The sequence below is a fragment of the Palaemon carinicauda genome, chromosome 37, assembly GCF_036898095.1.
Source record: "Palaemon carinicauda isolate YSFRI2023 chromosome 37, ASM3689809v2, whole genome shotgun sequence".
Classification (NCBI taxonomy): domain Eukaryota; kingdom Metazoa; phylum Arthropoda; class Malacostraca; order Decapoda; family Palaemonidae; genus Palaemon; species Palaemon carinicauda.
This window is the reverse complement of record NC_090761.1, coordinates 41,897,130-41,917,170: the sequence shown is the minus strand read 5'-3', so window position 1 is coordinate 41,917,170 and position 20,041 is coordinate 41,897,130. Positions and strand designations below refer to the sequence as shown.

At 42.6% G+C, this 20,041-nt stretch overlaps 1 protein-coding gene across 1 annotated transcript in view; it reads right to left on the bottom strand.

Moving 5' to 3' along the window:
* LOC137629594 (atrial natriuretic peptide receptor 1-like) overlaps window positions 1-20,041 on the bottom strand; it is a 1,161,427-nt gene that overhangs the window by 90,899 nt on the left and 1,050,487 nt on the right.

Sequence of the window (20,041 nt, the reverse complement as noted above, 5' to 3'; positions counted from 1 at the left end):
CAGAAATAGATTTTTCCTTCGTCTAAATCCCTTTTCTGGGTCGACCTGTGACGGCCGGTGAAAATGTACCAGAGAATGCCTTCCAAGCCCAATAATAAATAGTAACCTAATGAGGAGAGAGATAAACACCATGTAAGGAAAATAATATATTATATTAAGGTAAGTAAGCATAAATTACAAACTAGCCAAAGGACATAGTGAACGTAAGGCTAAATAAACATGATAATAAGGAAGCATCCGAGTATCAGAGCACAATATGCAACAAAACTGACATGGCTAAGAATAACCCAACACTAAAGTTACGGTAAACACAATAACAGTTAATAACCATAGGAACTAAACATGGAATAAACTTAGGGCTAACGAACCACCAAAGAGAGCGGCGACGTGGTGCGAGTGGCAGGTAGGAGGGAGAAGAGGAGAGATGGATGAAAAGAAGAACAAGAGATTAATGGGGAGAGATGAGGCTCCCAGCTGCAACCGTTGGGTATTTAAGGGCCTGTAAGTTCTTTAGATAGTGGCGTTTAAAAACCATAGGAGATTTCCAACCCGTGTACTTTTTAAGGTCATCAAAATCCATATTTTGGAAATAATTGATGGAGTTAGCTACTGACAGGATATCATGAGCATGGGGAAATGATTCTGGATTAGCTTGTTTAATGAAGTATAGGATTTGTTGCCTAATGCCTTGAATGAAAATAGTACCTCCTTGTTCTGTGATGAACAAGGAGCCAGACGAGCGGGTGGCAGTTCTAGCTAAAAAGGCCCTGAGAGTAGTGACTGGACACAGAGAAGTATCTTGGAGAAGAGGAATAATCTTCCAAGGGGACCACCTATTTTGTGGGTCCTCATTTTTAGCTAGGAAAGCTCTGTCTGGAGAAAGAAGTACTTCACCTGAAGGGAGGAAATCTATGTTTTCTGAGTTTCGTGAGAGAGCTGCTAGTTCTGAGATTCTAGCACCCGAGGCCAAAGCTGTTAGGAATAAAGTCTTCTTAAGAAGAGTGATATAGGAGCAGGATTCATTGTCCGTGTCTGACGCAAGTTTGAGGACATCGTTCAGAGACCAAGAGACCTTTTGTGGACGAACCGAAGGTCGAAGCCTAGCACATGCTTTTGGAATAGATGAGAAATAGGAATCTGCTAGGTTAATGTTAAACCCAACAAGGAAGACCTTCTTCAAAGCTGACTTGATGGTGGTTATAGTGCTAGCTGCTAGGCCTTTGTCAAATATGAACCTAAAGAAGGAGATGGCTAAATTAGGAGTCATAAAAGTATGGTCTGAATTCTTTAAGAAATCTGCTAGTTTCTTAACGGCCGAATCATATTGACGAATTGTAGAGTCCCTTTTGTCTGATTCTATAAAGACGACATTTTCCGGGTCGATGTTCGCATCTCTACGAGCTGCAAACTTCATGAAGTCCACAAAGTTAGGGTTTTGGCTATCCTTGAGGAATCTGACACAGTCCGAGTTTGGACTACTTGGGTCAGCTTGGGGAATGGGATCCGGAAGGGACGGAGTTTCAACTCGAGGAGGAGAGGAAACCAACTGCTTTTTGGCCAGTGAGGTGCTACTAAGGCCACTGCCCCTTGGAAGGAACTTAGTTTGTGTAAAACTTTCATTAGAAGATTCACTGGAGGGAATAGGTAAATCTTCTTCCAATGGTTCCAATCCAGGGTTAATGCGTCCATGGCATAAGCCTGAGGGTCCAGGTTTGGGGTCACATAACAGGGAAGTTTGTGATTCAGTTGAGTCGCGAATAGATCTACCTGGAGGCCCGGAGCCAGCCTGAGTATCCACCGGAAGGAATTTATGTCTAGGGACCATTCCGATTACAGTGGTTTCGTCCTGGAAAGTGAGTCCGCTATCACATTCTGGACTCCTGCTAGGTGAGTTGCTGACAGGAACCAGTTCTTGTCTGCTGCCAAGGCGAAGATAGTGACCAGGACCTGATTCAGGTTGGGTGACTTGGATCCTCCTCTGTTGATGCAGTGTACTACGGCTGTGCTGTCTGAGACTACTCTGATGTGGGACGACCTCGGAGGAGAGATTCTCTTCAGGGTCAAGAACACTGCCATGGCTTCGAGAACATTGATATGGAACTGTTTCATGGCGGGTGACCAAGAGCCCTGAAACATCTGATGTTGGGAGTAACCCCCCCAGCCACTCAGAGACGCGTCTGTATGAAGTGTCACTTGTGGAGGGGGGAATTGCAGAGGAACCGATTTGGAGAGGTTCCTCGGTTCGGACCATGGGCGTAGTCTCATTTTTAAGACAGAGGGGATCTTCGAGATCTTGTCTCTTAAAGGTATTGTAGCTCTCTTTCTCCAAACTTGATTGATGTCTTTGAGTTTGGCTTTTAATAGGAGATCTGTTACTGAAGCAAATTGGAGAAGGCCGAGGATTCTTTCTAAAGCTCTTCTGGACACCTGTTTGTGTTTGAGAAAGTTCCTGATCTTGGAAGCTATCTCCCTTACCTTTTTGGGAGGAAGGGAGAGCCTGTGCTTTGAAAGGTCCCACCGAATGCCTAACCATTCGAAGCGGCTTGATGGTTGTAGGCGAGACTTTTGGAGATTGACTTGGAATCCCAGTTTGGCGAGAAATCGAATTACCTTCGTCGTAGCTCTGTTGCATTCCCAGTTCGACCGAGCCCAAATGAGCCAATCGTCCAGATAGGCGATGATCTGTATCCCTTGGTTCCTGAGTTGCTCGAGCACTGTCTCTCCCAGTTTCATGAATATCCTGGGAGCTATGCTGAGACCGAAGGGCATGACTTTGAACGCAAAGGCTTTCTTGCCTAGGCGGAAGCCTAGGCAAGGAGAGAAGTTTCGAGCTACTGGCACATGATAATAGGCGTCGGTAAGATCGATAGAGGTGGTGACGGCCCCACGGGGAAGTAAGGTCCGTACCTGACAGATAGTCAGCATACGGAACTTGTCGCAGAGAATGTAAGAGTTTAGTTTTGACAAGTCCAGAACCACTCTCAACGCCGACGAGTCTTTCTTTGGAACTGTAAATAGGCGGCCTTGGAATTTCAGTGATCGAACCCGTTTGATTGCTTTCTTCTTGAGTAACTCTGTGGTGTACTCTTTCAGGATGGGAGTGGGTCTCCGGAAGAAGGTCACTAGTGGAGGTGGAGATCCCTGTGACCATTTCCAACCCAAGCCTTTGGATATTATGCTGTGAGCCCATGGACTGAAGGTCCGATGGTCTCGAAAGTGATAAAGTCTCCCCCCTACCGGGATCATATCATTGCGAGGGAGTGAATTTAGGTCACTTCCCTCCCCGGGCACCCCTTGATCTAGGTCCGCCAACTGTCCTCTACCTCTGTAGCTTCCTCTCTGGTGTCCACGAAAGGAACCGGAGGGTTCGTAGCTAGGGTTGTATGCAGGGGAGGACAACCAAGAAGACATGGGGTTGGGTTGTGTAACTGGGGGAGCAGTGAAGTAGACCACCTGTTGAGGAAGAGCCGGTTGCTGAGAAGTCGAAGCAGAGGAAGACTGTGTTGACGTGTGGGGAACCGCCGATTGGTGGTAGTGACCCCGGTTCGTCTTGTAAGGGGTAAATCTCTGCTTTTTCTTGAAGAAAGTTTGTTTTTGGGATTCGATCTTCCTTTTGGTCGTGAGGCCCCACCTTACTTGCAAATTTTGGTTTGCCCTTGCAGCGTCCTGAAGAACTTTATTAACTTCATCCTGAGGGAATAGGTTCTTACCCCAGCAGGAGGACGCTATCAGCCTGTTCGGTTCATGTCTGATAGAAGCCTCAGCCAGAACGTATTTCCTGCAGCTAACCCGAGCCGACCAGAAGTCGTGGAGGTCAACTTGGTAGGACAGAAGCAGGTTCTTTGTGAAAACCCTGAACAAAGTTTCAGTCGGGTAAACAGAGGCTAGGGACTCTAACGGAGGTGATGGAGTGGAGGGACCTAGCTAACCTATTACGTGCCTCAAACTCGGTCTTGAGAAGATTCTCTAGTAATCTGGGAAGCTTCTCAGAAAAAAGAGTAGAGGCGCAGTCTGGGTCTAGCTTCCCTACCGTGAAGGTAGAAGAAGCGTCATCCCAGGTGGCAGAGGTACTCGGAATGAGCATTGAGGTGGTGTCCGTCTCTTTGAGAGCCGGCATGGCAGAGCCTTCCTTGACGGCCTGTATTGTCAGAGGTAATGGTAATGGACGATGCCGTTGTAAAAATAGTGTAGGCACCTTTGTGTGGGGTGAGCTTGGAGTTGGTACACCCCCATTCTGATAGAGTCCTGGCCCAGACAGCTTGGGCCTGTTCTTTTGGAAATATCACCGTTTCCTTCGGTACCTTGTCCATTCTAACCAAGGCATGCTCCTTCAGACGGACGAAGCCGTTGAATGGGAATTCTAGCCCCGGGGGCTAGAATTCTAGGTCCTCTAGAGGGCGGGTGCCTATGCCATCTAGAGTTAGGGTACCCTCTAAGTAAGGAGCATGCAAGGCAAACCTCCAAGGGTTGTTTTTATCGAAGGGGGGTAACTTCGACGCGTCTGGGGCTGAAGGCGGAGGAATCTGAGTTCCGGAGCGGATCAGATTCGCCACCATATCTTTTAGCTCCGTCATAGCCCCAGAGTGTTGCTGAATTTGTTCTTTAATCATGTCCCTGATTAAGTCGAAAGATAAGGAGGGTTCCTGAGAACCACCCACCGACGAAGCCTTGGACTTGGCGGACTTCGACTTCTTAGAAGTTATGGTTTTACGAGAAGTACCAGGGATATCAGGAGCAGTCAAGGGTCCGGGGACCGGTGACGTAGACAATAGCGAAGCTGAACTAGGCATTGACTTATGATTACGGAGTGGCTTCACCTTGGGTCGTATGGGGACGGAGGGATCCCGAGGAGAAGCCGTAGGCTTATCAAAGCCGAGAAAGGAAGAGGTAGAAGAAGGAGTAGGAGATAAAAAGGTTTCCACCAACTCGACACCACCTACCTGCTCGTCCATGGGCTCGATGTCTAAATCCAGAGCTGACACGTCCCCCCGATAAAAGAGATTCGTCTTCCGTGGGGATGGTCGCTCTGACCGCTTCAATTAAAGGGGCAGCCGCCTCCGGAGTGACTGCTGCAGTGGTAGAGCCTGGGAAGAGTCGGGAGGCCATGTCTCCGTCGAGGAGATAGGGTGCGCCAGACGGAGCATTCCTGCCGAAGCCCGACACCCAAGGACGAAGAGCAGCTCTTGCCGACCGAAGAGATTCATCATCGGCCTGAAAGAGGTGAGGAGATTAGTGATGAAGGAGAAGGATCGTTCTCCGAAATAAGCGATGTATACATAATTAAGGAACAAATTACATCATCGCCAAAGGATAAAAGGAACAAAACGAAAACCAACTTACGTCATCGTTCAGGAGTAAGGAGGACCACTCGTAACAAAGCGTGCACAATTCCGGGAACCACACCATGTATGGGGCTTGTCCCGGCTCCCGAATAAAGGAGATAGCGCAATGTGCATGCGACCGGCAGAGGTCATGTCCAACGGGATCGTTGAAAGAGGCTGGGCAGCCCTTGGCAGCGCAGCGGACCTTCTGTAAAAGAAAGGAGACATAAGTCTGGATGTTCCTTGAGACTCTGGTAAGGGATTAAGATCTACTAACAGAGTCTAGATAGCATGAAATATGTGTGCATAGAATGGTTCAATGAATGAGAGCCGGAGCTCCATATCAAAATATTTTGAATATACAATTTTCCTGCACCAGAGTGTGCCGGAGCAATCGAAAATGGGTCCGTATCACTATAAATATTGAAATAAGAATAAAATAAATTAATGTAAGCTGCGGAACCTCCGACAGGGTCGAGGATTCAGTGATAGGCCCGTAACCAAATAAATTATAAAATACAAGCAGTAGCTAAAAGCTAAGGCCAACATCATTGCTAAGCGTATTGGTGATCTCCGGTGAAGCCGGAGGTCCGGTGAAAGGTCCGGAATAGATAAGTTGTGATTAATAATGAATATTTTGTGTGGATATGGCCGTGGCCGGAGTCTGGGTGCAAGGGACCACCGGGGGGATGAGGCCCTGCCAGAGGGTTGCACTCCAAATGATATATAACTATAGGTTCCAATCTCAATGAGTATCCCTCATGGCGGAGTAGAACTCAAGGCGGAGTGGATGAATGTTCAGATCCTACTCCCAAGCCGTAGCGGGGAGAGGACGGACCTACGAGGGGAACAGGTGGCGTCATAAAGCTGGCCCAAAACAATGACTCACACACGAACAGGACCTATTAATAACGCTAGCTATATTAACAGTAACCACATAAAATAAATCGTAAAATATCATATACCCGTGATCACGGAAAACGGGAAATCCACCTCTCCTACTCGAGGCTAAGAAAGAAAACGAGAGAAAGGGTAACTCGTGACTGTAGCGACAGAAAATGAGAACTCCATGCTCTCGCTCTCGTGGTTACACTATAAAGAACCTAATTAAGCACACTATAATATGATATAAGTATAACAATAAAATTGTAACGTCAAATACAAGACTACAAACGAAGAATAACGTCTGCGCTAACAAAATTTAAAAGGATATAGTCCACTGACGAACGCCTCTCAGGGCGGGTACTAAACTATAATAAAGCCAGAACACTATTCTTGTTCGTCCAGACTGGACTTGCTAGCAAAAAGTACCATAGGAAATAATAATAATAATAATAATAATGGTTCAAAAAGGCGTAAGGCCAGTGACTTAACCAAGAACCTAACTGACAGCGTACCAAATGGGCAAGACTAACATGAAATTCCCAGCGAGGCAAATCAAAACAACAATGGCTGCCGACACCGCGGAAGGCCAAGCCGGTCGAAATAAAAAACAACACAATACTGGGAAGAGTACAACTGCCCGGTACTGCAAAGAGCTGTCAAAACAAACTATGGTACTTAACATTGGTATTGGTGAAGTTGGAGCTTCGGCCATGATGAAAATAATCCACTTAACGTGAAAACACCGAGAACACAAAAATCTAAGACCAAGCTAGCAAGTCCAAAACAGAAGGATGTCTCAGAGGGCGCTCGCGTCGGGCGTCGGTGGAGTGGCTCAAGTGCGGTATCTGGGGCCTTTGATGAAGGAATTATCTAAATGGAAGACAGCCTGTGAATAGTGGTTTTCACACGCCCCTGCTTTATACACGACACCCACAAGGTGCTCGCGCGAGGGTAGTAACCTCTGCATTCCATGCTTTTATCTTTCTCTGGTATATTTGGAAGGTTTATATCAGAAAAGTGTAAAGAAGGACCCTTTTCACCGGCCGTCACAGGTCAACCCAGAAATATTGTACATGGACGACAAATTTGGAAAGGTTTGTATTTTTCCTAATTATACAAATTTAAGAGTTCTTTACTGTGGAGATATATTTCGGCAGTAGCTTAAACCAGCCATTAAGCTTTTTACAAGGAGTAATTAATCTTCGCTAGTTAGCAAGGGGGGGGGGGGGGCGGAGGAGTACACTAACCCCCCCTGCTCACACCTGCACTAGTAACAAAACTTCTGGGGGAAGGTGATGGTCGGCCCAGTATTGTATGTGTAAAGAGCTCCAGGTTTCTATAGTTTGGAAAAATACAAATTAATTCCAAATGTTATTTGTCCCGACACTATGTACAAACCATTAAGCTCTTTATAGTGGAGATTCACTCCATGGTAGGTGGGAGTCCAAAATCCAACTGGCTGGTGACTGCCCTGGGGTTTATACTCTTTGCTTTGCATGAGCTGTTTAGAAGTTACCCTGACACCTCATCAACCCTCGGGGTTAACAGCCTGAGCAATCTGTGCAAGGTGTAAGAATTTAGCAATGTGACTTGACCATCTAAGCGTAATTCAGGTGCTAAAGTCTGCACATATTATTACTATTTTTACTTCCTAAACTAGAACCCTAGTTGGAAAAGCAGGATGCTACAGGCCTAAGTGCTTTTACAGGGAAAATAGCCCAGTGAGGAAAGGAAATAAGGATATAAACCAACTACAAGAGAAGTAATTAACAATTAAAACAAAAATGTTTAAGAACAGTAATAACATTACAGTAAAACAAATCTTTCATATGTTAACTATAAAGACTTAATAAAAACCTAGAAGAAAAGAAATAAGAACAGTGTGCCTTAGTGTACCCTCCAGCAAGAGAACTCTACTGCAAGACAGTGGAAGATCATGGTACAGAGGCTATGACACTATGCAGGACTAGAGAACAATAATTTGATTTTGAAGTGTCCTACTCCTAGAAGAGCTGCTTACCATAGCTAAAAAGTCTCTTCTACCCTTGCCAAGAGAAAAGTAGCCACTGCAGAAGTTAACTCCTTAAGTGAAGATACTGTCTGACTCCACCTCATTTGGAGGACGGGGACATAAGTAAACATTCATATATCAGGTAACACAAGGTACAAAAGTACCCACCTGCAGTTAGGAGGAGGTTAGCTTACAGAGCTAGCCAATTTCTTCAAATGTTGAGCCCCAAGAAAGGGGAGCATGAAATAGAAGTGGTCAGTCACTTGCACACCCATTCTAGACTTACTCGTGGGTAACATCTGTCCTCAACTGACAGCTTCTTGTCCTACAATGGAGCTAAGGGGTTATTGACCATGTTTTGTGCATCCATCATAGGAACTTGGAGATTCCTGCGGGTTATGTCTTGCAGGTAGTGGGCAGTCAATGTGGTTTGTCGTTTCCATATGCCCACTTGTATAACATGCATCACAGAGAAATTCTTCTTAAACGCCAGGGACATGCTAATGTCTTAAATGTGAGGAGCCTTGTTGTATGACTCTGTTGATCACCTATCTGATCGGGGAAGAGAGACTTTTTAGTGACCTTCCTTTCTTATTCTCCCCGAGCTCACAAAGAACCTGCTGATCTGAGGGTAGTTCTGGCAGGCATTTCCTAAGTGCTCTTATAGGCCAGAGTAATAGCTAATCTGGATCATCTGTTACAGACTGGAGAGACTCAATTTGGTAGGGCCCAAATTGAGGATTCGCTACAGCCAAATTCTGAGTCTTGGCCAGAAAGACAGGGATGAAACTGAGTGTCACCTCCCAACATCCTTGAATGGGTGATGTGGTAGGAAAGACCATGTAGCTTGCTGACTCTCTTTGCAAAGGCCAGTGCTAGCAAGATAACCAGCTTCAGTGTCAAGTTGCCATCTGATGCTTGACGAAGAGGTTTGTAAGGTACTCCTACAAAGAACGTAGTAGTTTCCCCACGTTCAAATGAGGAGGTCTAACCTCTGACTGAGGGTATGTGTGCTTAAAGTTCCGTAAGAGGAGAGACAATTCCATCGAAGAGGAAATGTAAACGCCATTCAGTCTAAAAGCAAGGCTCAAGGCCGAGCGATACCCTTAGACCGGTGACACCGAACAGAGCTTTTCCTCCCTGAGGTACAACAGAAACTCCGCTATCGTTGGAATAGAGGCATTAGGGGAGTGATATCTTGTCCACAACACTCTCCAAAAAAGACGAACAACTTTGCCAGATACATGGCGGCAGACTGCTCCTGGAGGTATCCTGCCATTCTCTTGGCAACTGGTCTCAAAAAGCCACTCTTACCGAGGAATTGCTGGATAACCTCCAGACATGAAGACGAAGCAATGGAATTGCTTGATGGAATATCTTCACGTGGGGTTGTCTGACTAGATTGGGAAGTGGAGAGAGCTCCCTTGATGCCTCTGTGAGCAGATGCAAAATATTCAGGAACCATTCTGTAAGTTGCCAGAGTGGAGCTATTAGGGTCATCCAGAGGTCTTGAGATGTCCTGACCTTGTTTAGAAGCTTCCCTACTAGGCAGAAACAGGAGAATACATAGACATCCAGACTGTCCCAATGATGTTGAAAGGCATCCTGCCAGACCATCTGTGGATCGAGTACCAGGGAGCAGACAAGTCGTTGGTTGGCTAACTGTTGTTTCAAAGACCATTTGGAGCCTACTATCTGAGTCTTGTTTAGATTGTCTGCCAGCACATTCTTCTTGCCCGGGTGAAATGGGCTGAGAAGGCTACCGAGTTGTGTTCCGTCCATCTGAGGATTTATACAACTAGCTGTCTAAGTTGCTGTGAAAAAGTACCTCCTTGCCTGTTTATGTGTAACACTACTGTGGTGTTGTCGCTCATCAGCACTACGGAGTGCCCTGAAAGGAGTTGATGGAGTTGCTTGAGGCCTAGAAAGGCTACACTCATTTCCAGATTGTTTATGGGGCACTGTCGCTCGGCATTGGTGAGGTGCAACAGGTGAATGCCAACCCTTCTTTTGAAGCATCTGTGAAGAGCAACTATTCTGGGGGAGGAGAGAGAAGGTCTAATCCCCTGAGCAGATTGGTGTCTCACAACCACCAACTCAGGTCTCTCTTTTGCTCTGACCCTACCAGCACCAAGGTGTTATTATTATCCTTATTACTAACCAAGCTACAACCCTAGTTGGAAAAGCAAGATGCTATAAGCCCAAGGGCTCCAACGGGGAAAAGTAGCCCAGTGAGGAAAGGAAATAAGGAAATAAATAAATGATGAGGATAAATTAACAATATATCATTCTAAAAACAGTAACAGCGTCAAAACAGATATGTCCTATATAAACTATTAACAACGTCAAAAACAGGTATGTCATATATAAACTATAAAAACTCATGTCAGCCTGGTCAACATAAAAACATTTGCTCCAATTTTGAACTTTTGAAGTTCTACTGATTCAACTACCCAATAAGGAAGATCATTCCACAACTTGGTAACTGCTGGAATAAAACTTCTGGAATACTGTGTAGTATTGAGCCTCATGATGGAGAAGGCCTGGCTATTAGATTTAACTGCCTGCCTAGTATTACGAACAGGATAGAATTGTCCAGGGAGATCTGAATGTAAAGGATGGTCAGAGTTATGAAAAATCTTATGCAACATGCATAATGAACTAATTGGACGACGGTGCCAAAGATTAATATCTAAATCAGGAATAAGAAATTTAATAGACCATAAGTTTCTGTCCAACAAATTAAGATGAGAATCAGCAGCTGAACACCAGACAGGAGAACAATACTCAAAACAAGGTAGAATGAAAGAAATGAAACACTTCTTCAGAATAGATTGATCACCGAAAATCTTGTAAGACTTTCTCAATAAGCCAATTTTTTGTGCAATTGAAGAAGACACAGACCTAATGTGTTTCTCAAAAGTAAATTTGCTGTCGAGAATCACACCTAAAATTTTAAAAGTCATACAAATTTAAAGAAACATTATCAGTACTGAGACCCGGATGTTGAGGAGCCACCGTCCTTGACCTACTTACAATCATACTTTGAGTTTTGTAAGGATTCAACTTCATACCCCATAATTTGCACCATGCACTAATTTTAGCTAAATCTCTATTAAGGGATTCACCAACCCCAGATCTACATTCAGGGGATGGAATTGATGCAAAGAGGGTAGCATCATCTGCATATGCAACAAGCTTGTTTTCTAGGCCAAACCACATGTCATGTGTATATAGTATGAAAAGTAATGGGCCAAGAACACTACCCTGTGGAACACCGGATATCACATTCCTATACTCACTATGGTGCCCATCAACAACAACTCTTTGAGATCTATTACTTAAAAAATCAATAATAATGCTAAGAAACGACCCACCCACTCACAACTGCTTCAGTTTGAAAACAAGGGCCTCATGATGAACACGGTCAAAGGCAGCACTAAAATAAAGGCCAATCATACGAACTTCCTGACCACAATCAAGGGATTTCTGTACAGCATTGGAGATTGTAAGAAGGGCATCACATGCTCCAAGGCCTTTACGAAAACAAAATTGCAAACTAGGAAATAGATGATTACCTTCAGCAAACCTATTAAGATGTTTTGCCAGAAGACGTTCAAAAACTTTAGATAATATGGGAGTTATGGAAATTGGGCGGTAATCAGTGGGACTTGAGCTACCACAAACACATTCACATAGAGGAGTAACATTACCAATTCTCCAACAAGTGCTAAAAGCTCCTCTTCTTGCCAACTTGCGCAAAATAACAGATAACTTTGGAGCTAAGAAATTTGCTGTCTTTATAAAAAAAACAATGGAAAAATACCATTTGGGTCTACATCTCCATAAGCATCAAGGTCCATCAACAGAGCTTTAATCTCACGAGATCGAAAAGCTAAACTAGTTAGTTTAGCCTCTGGAAAACAGGAATGAGGAAGTTCAAGTTTTTCATTACTCTGTTTACTGTCAAAAACATCAGCCAAAAGGGTTGCCTTTTCCTTTGGACAGTGAGTGACTGAGCCATCTGGTTTAAGTAAAGGAGGAACTGTTGCATCTAAACCAAAGAGTGCAGATTTAAGGGTAGACCACCATTTATGTTCCTGAGTTGTAACAGAAAGGGTTTCTTTTATGGTTAAATTGTACTCCTTTTCAGTTGAGGCATAAACTCTCTGAGCAAAAGCTCGAAGCTGAGTATAGTTGTTCCAGGTTAAATCTGATCTGTTACCCTTCCAAAGTTGATAGGCCTCCTGGTTCTCCAAATAAGCATGTCTACAATCATCACTGAACCACGGTTTGTCCTTCACTCAGTACCTTAGCACACGAGAAGGGATATGCCTGTCAATTATGTTGACTAGATTCTCATTCAAAGGGACAACAGGATCTACACTACTATATAATTGTGACCAATTCAAGCACAAAAGATCATGCAAAATCCCATTCCAGTCTGCTTGGGATTTCATATAAATTTTACAAGAGTATGATATATCAGGGACAGGCTGCTAAGTCATCACTACTAATGAAATCAAGCCATGATCAGATGTCCTGACTGGAGAACCAACCTTACTAGTTATAACACCAGGGGAGTCAGTGTATACGAGGTCCAAGCAATTACCAGACCTGTGAGTAGCTTCATTTATGATTTGCTCACAGCCTGATTCAGAGGCAAATTCTAAAACTCTTAAGCCATGGCAATCGGTAGGAGAGATAGAACTTAACCACTCCCTATGGTGAGCATTAAAATCACCAACAAAGACAAAAGAAGCCTTTCTATCATCATCTTGTATCTTAGCCATAATGGTAAGAAGACAATCGAAGATAGAATCATCCATGTCTGGATTTCGGTAGATCGAACACAAATAAAAGTTGTTATGCCTGCCACAAACTTTTATTACCTGAATCTCATGACATCCACATTGATAGCAGGACTTATGAGAAGCAGGGTACTCAGTCCTAATATACACCGCCATTCCCCTGGCCCTAGGGATGGCATCACGTTTCAACATTATTGGCTTCTTAAAACCAGTTATAAGGAGCTCAGATGAGTGCTTCATATTAGAAACCAAAGATTCTGAGCACAAAAGAATATCATACTGTCCGGACGCAACTGTAAGGTTTAGGATATTTGCATGAAGACCACGAATATTGTAATACAGAAGACGACATTGACGAAATCTAGGACGTACTGGTCCCGGATTTCGCTCAATGTCTCCAGACAGCATAAGAAATAATTGAAATAAAAAAAGACATCATACTTAAAAACTAGATTAACAAGAATTATAACAAAAACAATATGTACAGAATTATAAATGAAGTGATTGATGATACCCATAGACTATAGTATAAAGTCGGAAAAACTGGTCAACATGGAGGAGCCGATACACCATGCAAGGCTAAATACCCTCCAGGATAGCCACTTCAACTGAAGGGAGGACAGTAAGGATTTTTTTTGAGAAGAAAAAGAATCAGAAAAAGGAAAAGACAACCTCTTGATAAACCACCAGGCATCCATGGCCCTTCTATTAAGCCTGCTCAACACACCATTTCAAAAAAACAAGAGGAGGAAAAAAAATAATAAGATAGAATAGTGTGCCCGAGTGTACCCTCAAGCAAGAGAACTCTAACCCAAGACAGTGGAAGACCATGGTACAAAGGCTATGGCACTACCCAAGACTAGAGAACAAGGGTATTAAACACTTGTTCTCTAGTCTTGGGTAGTGTCCTTCTCCTAGAAGAGCTGCTTACCATAGCTAAAGAGTCTCTGCTACCCTTACCAAGAGGAAAGTACATTGAACCAACTGCAGTACAGTAATTAACCCCTTGGGTAAAGTAGTGTTAAGTATCTCATTGTTGTCAGGTGTATGAGGAAAGACGAGAATATGTAAAGAATAGGCCAGATTATTCAATGTAAATGTGGGCAAAGAAAAAATAAGCCGTAACTAGGGAGAGGGATCCAATGCATTACGCTCTGGTCAGTCAAAGGATCCAATACCTCTCTAGTGGTAGTATCTCAACAGGCGGCTGGTGCCCTGGCCAACCTATTACCTACAAATTCAGAGGGTCTAGGTGCTGAGAGTAAAAGATCTTTAGCTGCCACTGTAGAGAGCAGATGCAAAGGCGACTGACCTACTTTCCCGAGGAGGTTAGGTGCCCCAGAAGCCTCTGCCACAGAAGTGCTGGCAAGGCATGCTGCCAAAGAAACAGAAGGGCGTTCAACACTTGTTGCCACTGTTGGCAGCTCTCGCCACAAGTGAGAAGATTTCTGAGCAATGACTGATGAAGGGTAACTCTGTTGGAAGAGGAAGTTGCCCAACACCTGGAGGCGGACCTGCGGACAGCTCATTCTGCTTTCCCCCTGGCTGGGGGAACCCAGACAGAAGAACTGTCCTTGGGATGTGGCCGAAGCTAGTCCCATGGTTCACCCCAGGAAGGATCCTCAGACAAGTAACTCCAAGAAGTACTTCTCAGCAACAGCTCACGCTTGTACGCTGAAGCAGAATGAACGCTGGGGCGAGAAGAGGCTGAGGTTAAGATAGCCAGGTATACGAGAGACTTTCAGTCTACAACCTACAGTCTCGATGAGGAAGATGGTGATCAATTTAGGGGGAGGCTGTTCGCTCACTCCGCGTGCCCAACCGCAAGAATTCTAAAAGCCTTTCCTTACACTGAAAACCTGTTAGCCCCAAGGAAGGCCACAGTGCGTCATTGGAAAACGACTCTCCTCTCCTACGATGGTGGCCAGCGCTATTTCTCAAGGGGAAGTAGTGGAGGTCCCAGAGTGTCAAACGGACGCCACTCATACTCAAGCGACCCCCAGAGGAAGCTGACCGAGCAGTTAGGTCGAGCTGACTTTCGAGGATTAACTCGATAAACTGTGTTATTACTAGGATTGACTACTGTAACTCCATCTACTACAATTTACCAAAAGTGCAACTTAAGAAATTACAAAACATAATAAACAGAGGATCAAGACTGGTAAAAGGTATCCCACCCTGAGAAAGTTTCATTCCTGTACTAATTAATTTACAATGATTGCCTATCAAAGCAAGAATTGAGTTTAAAATATGTACAATAACCCATCAAGTTATCAGAACCGGACGTCTAAAATATCTAAGAGAATTGCTACATATGTTGACACGAATAGTTAGATGGTTTCAAATTATTCAAACCTACATATATGTCAGCTGTAGGCTCTAGAGCCTTTAAATATGCACCCCGAGACTATACAATAAGCTCCCACTAGACATTTGAAAAACTTAAGATATTAAGGCTTTCAAGAGGAAACTGAAGATTTTCTTGTTCTCAAAGTGCTTTAATAGTGTGGATTTGACAATAACCGAGCAATATGAGGTGCAAAATGTTGAATGCTTTTGAATGAACATGATAAAATAACTGCGGAGGTCCTGTAGAGAGTAGGGTTCCCCTGCTGTATTGGACCAGAAAAAACAGCCCTTAAAGTAAGTAAAGTAAAGGAAAGAATCCCTCTTAGCCTTCTTCTGTGGCCTACTAAGCCTTGTGTACTCCAGACACTTGTTGCATGAAACCTCCTGTGTGCAAGAGTGATCCCTACATGCAGGGCATTGAGATCATGTAGATCAGTGTCCACTGCTGACAAGATAGTGCCGCAATGGCACCCTTCAATACCGGGACAAACCCGCATGGTTATTGACCCCAAAGGGCAAACACACCCATAAAAGAGAAACAACACTTTTTAGCATATAGGCCAGTTTATTTTGTAGGGAAATTTTTATTTGTTCTTAAACGGGAGAGAAAGATAATGTCTGTACTTCACCAAGCAGAAATAAAAAGGGATGGTTTGTTACTAGTGCAAGTGTGTGTGGGGTGGTCAGTCTACTCCCCACCATTAACTAGAGGAGAGTAATTACTCCTTGTAAAAAAGCTTAGAGCTGGTTTCAGTTATTGCCAAAATATATATCTACTGTAATGAGTGTAATGGTTGGTATAAAGCGTCGGAACAAATAGTCAGTTTCTTGATTCCTTATACAGTAAGTCAGGTTTTAGAAAAGAGGATAATACAGTATTAATGGACAAGAAATCATTTGTTAGGCATTAAATGTGACCTTGGGTACAGGCAATCAAGAGGTAGTCAATATTTCTTTGGTTATAGTTTTTAACTTGGACTATTATAGTCATCCCTGAACAGCAGATTCTATGACAATCCTAACCAGTGGGAGGCCAAAGCATTATTACCACATTCCCCTAGAGACGGCCATCTTATGCTGTTCAATTCTAGGGCGACATACTGAATCTACCTATCTATCTATCTATATATATATACCTGTATATATATATATATATATATATATATATATATATATATATATATATATATATATATATATACATATATATGTAATTCAAGGGGTATTAGTTTGTTGAGTGAGGTTGGAAAAGTGTATGATAGATTACTGATCAATAGGATTAAGGATAAAACAGAGAATGCAATCTTAGAAGTACAGTGTGGTTTTAGAAGAGGTAAGGGATGTATGAATCAGATTTTTACAATTAGGCAGATATGCGAGAAATACTTGGGAAAAGGTAAGGAGGTGTATGTTGCGTTTATGTATCTGGAGAAAGAGCATGATAGAGTTGATAGGAAAGCGATGTGGAATGTGATGAGGTTATATGGAATTGGTGGAAGGTTGTTGCAAGCAGTGAAAAGTTTCTATAAAAGTAGTAAAGCGTGTGTTAGGATAAGGACTGAAGTGAGCGATTGGTTTCCAGTGAGAGCGGGGCTGAGACAGGGATGCGTGATGTCACCATGGTTGTTTAACTTGTATGTTGATGGAGTGGTGCGAGAGGTGAATGCTCGAGCGCTTGGACGAGGATTGAAACTGATAGACGAGAATGATCATGAATGGGAGGTAAATCAGTTGTTGTTTTCGGATGATAATGTACTGGTTGCAGACTTGGAAGAGAAGCTTAGTCGATTAGTGACAGAATTTGGAAGGGTATGTGAGAGAAGGAAGTTGAGAGTTAATGTGGGTAAGAGTAAGGTTATGAGATGTACGAGAAGGGAAGGTGGTGCAAGGTTGACTATCATGTTGAATGGAGAGTTACTTGAGGAAGTAGAGCAGTTTAAGTACTTGGGGTCTGTTGTTGCAGCAAATGGTGGAGTGGAAGCATAAGTACGTCAGAGAGTGAATGAAGGATGCATAGTGTTGGGGGCAGTAAAGGGAGTGGTAAAGAATAGAGGGTTGGGCATGAATGTAAAGAGAGTTTTGTATGAGAAAGTGATTGTACCAACTGTGATGTATGGATTGGAGTTGTGGGGAATAAAAGTGACGGAGAGACAGAAATTGAATGTGTTTGAGATGAAGTGTCTGAGGAGCATGGCTGGCGTATCTCGAGTAGATAGGGTTAGGAACGAAGTAGTGAGGGTGAGAACGGGTGTAAGAAATTATTTAGCTGCTAGAGTGGATATGAATGTGTGGTTTGGCCATGTTGAGAGAATGGAAAATGGCTGTCTGCTAAAGAAGGTGATGAATGCAAGAGTTGATGGGAGAAGTTCAAGAGGAAGGGCAAGATTTTGGTGGATGGATGGAGTGAAGAAAGCTCTGGGTGATAGGAGGATAGATGTGGGAGAGGCAAGAGAGCGTGCTAGAAATAGGAATGAATGGCGAGTGATTGTGACACAGTTCTGGTATGCCCTGCAGCTTCCTCCAGTTGCTTTGGATGACCGCAGAGGTAGCAGCAGTAGGGGATTCAGCTTATGAAGCCTTATCTGTGATGGATAACAGGGGAGGATAGGCTGTGGCACCCAAGCAGTACCAGCCGAACTCGGTTGAGTCCCTCGTCAGGCTGAGAGGAGCGTAGAGAGGAAAGGTTTCCCCCATTTTTGTTTTCATTCGTATGATGTTAGCTACCCCTAAAATTTGGGGAGGTGCCTTGGTGTATGTATATATATATATATATATATATATATATATATATATATATATATATATATATATACTTATTTCTTTCTTGTCACACTCAGGAGGAGGGGGGGGGTACCCCAAGAGGTACACTAGGAAACCACTTTCTCCCACAAATTGCCGAGCCAGAATGTTGTAGTTAGGAAAGGGGGAGGGATGAGGAGGGTTGAATCTGTTCGCGTGTGTGCCTATCTAAATATTTAGACGTAATTTTTTACGGTTTGGGCACACTAGTATTATAAATTATATATATATATATATATATATATATATATATATATATATATATATATATACATATATATATACATATACATATACATAAAAGAATAAAGGAATGCAACTTGAAGTAATAACAACAAACACAGCAGTAATTTTGTTGGTATCCTACAGAATTATGAATTTACTTAACATATGAGATGTATCAATTATTATTATTATCATTATTATTAATATTATTATTATTATTATTACTAGCTAAGCAAACCTAGTTGGAAAAATAGGATGATATAGGCCCAAGGGTTATAACAGGAAAAATAGAGGAAAAATAATAAAATAATAAATAAAGTACAAGAAAAATACTGAACAATTAAAATAAAATATTTTAAGAACAGTAACATTAAAATAAAAATTTCATATAGCCTATAAACTATAAAAATTTGAAAAAATAAGATAGAATAGTATGCCCGGATGTCCCCTCAAGCAAGAGACCTCTACTCCAAGAAAGTGGAAGACCTTGCTACAGTGGCTATGGCACTACTCATGACTAGAGAACAATGGTTGGATTTCGGAGTGTCCTTCACCTAGAAGAGCTGCTTACCATAGCTAAAGAGTCTCTTTTACCCTTACTAAGTGGAAAGTAGCCACTGAACAATTACAGAGCAGTAGTAAACCCCGTGAACATAGAAGAATTGTTTGTTGTCAGGTGTATGAGGACAAAGGAGAATGTGGAAATATTAGGCCAGACTATTCGGTGTAAGTGTAGGAAAAAAAGAGCCGTAACCAGAGAGAAGGATCTAATGTACTATAGTACTATCTATCCAGTGAAAGGACTCGATTATGAGTTAACAAGCATCATCAGCTACAGTTACAGCATTTCTCTTTGATGATAATTGAATAGGAATCTTATGTGTGTATATATATATATATATATATATATATATATATATGTATATATATATATATATATATATATATATATATATATATATATATATATATATATATATATATATATGTATATATGTATATATATATATGTATATATGTATATATACATATATATATATATATATATTACTATCTATCCCGAGAATATGGAATTTATTCATTTATTCACACCAGCGATCAAATTTTTCATACTTATAAACTCTGCCTCTTATAAATTCTGCCTCTAAACAAAGACTACTGAATTGTTCAATTGCAAACAAAATAGACTTTACAAAATAAGTTAATCTTGACACATTGCTTATAAATTAACCCCATCTCCCCATATATTTGATTACCTAAAACAAGGAACTCATTCTCATCTCTGATTATTCTGAACTCCTGTTAGCAAGGGGGGGGGGGGGGGGGGGGCTATTTGGACGGAGAGCGGAAAGGCTGCTGTATGTAACAATGATCACAGGTGGAATAGACTATTGATGAAAGTCGAAAAGTTCATTAAAACTTTTGAGATGAATCCCTCCCATGCCTCAATGTAATGAGATATTCGAAAACAAAGACTTTTAGGTTAGTTGCTCGTCATATGGACGAGAGAGAGAGAGAGAGAGAGAGAGAGAGAGAGAGAGAGAGAGAGAGAGAAAGAGAGAGAGAGAGAGAGAGAGAGAGAGAGAGAGAGAGAGAGAGAGAGAGAGAGAGAGAGAGAGATTTTGCACTTGGGTAGATTG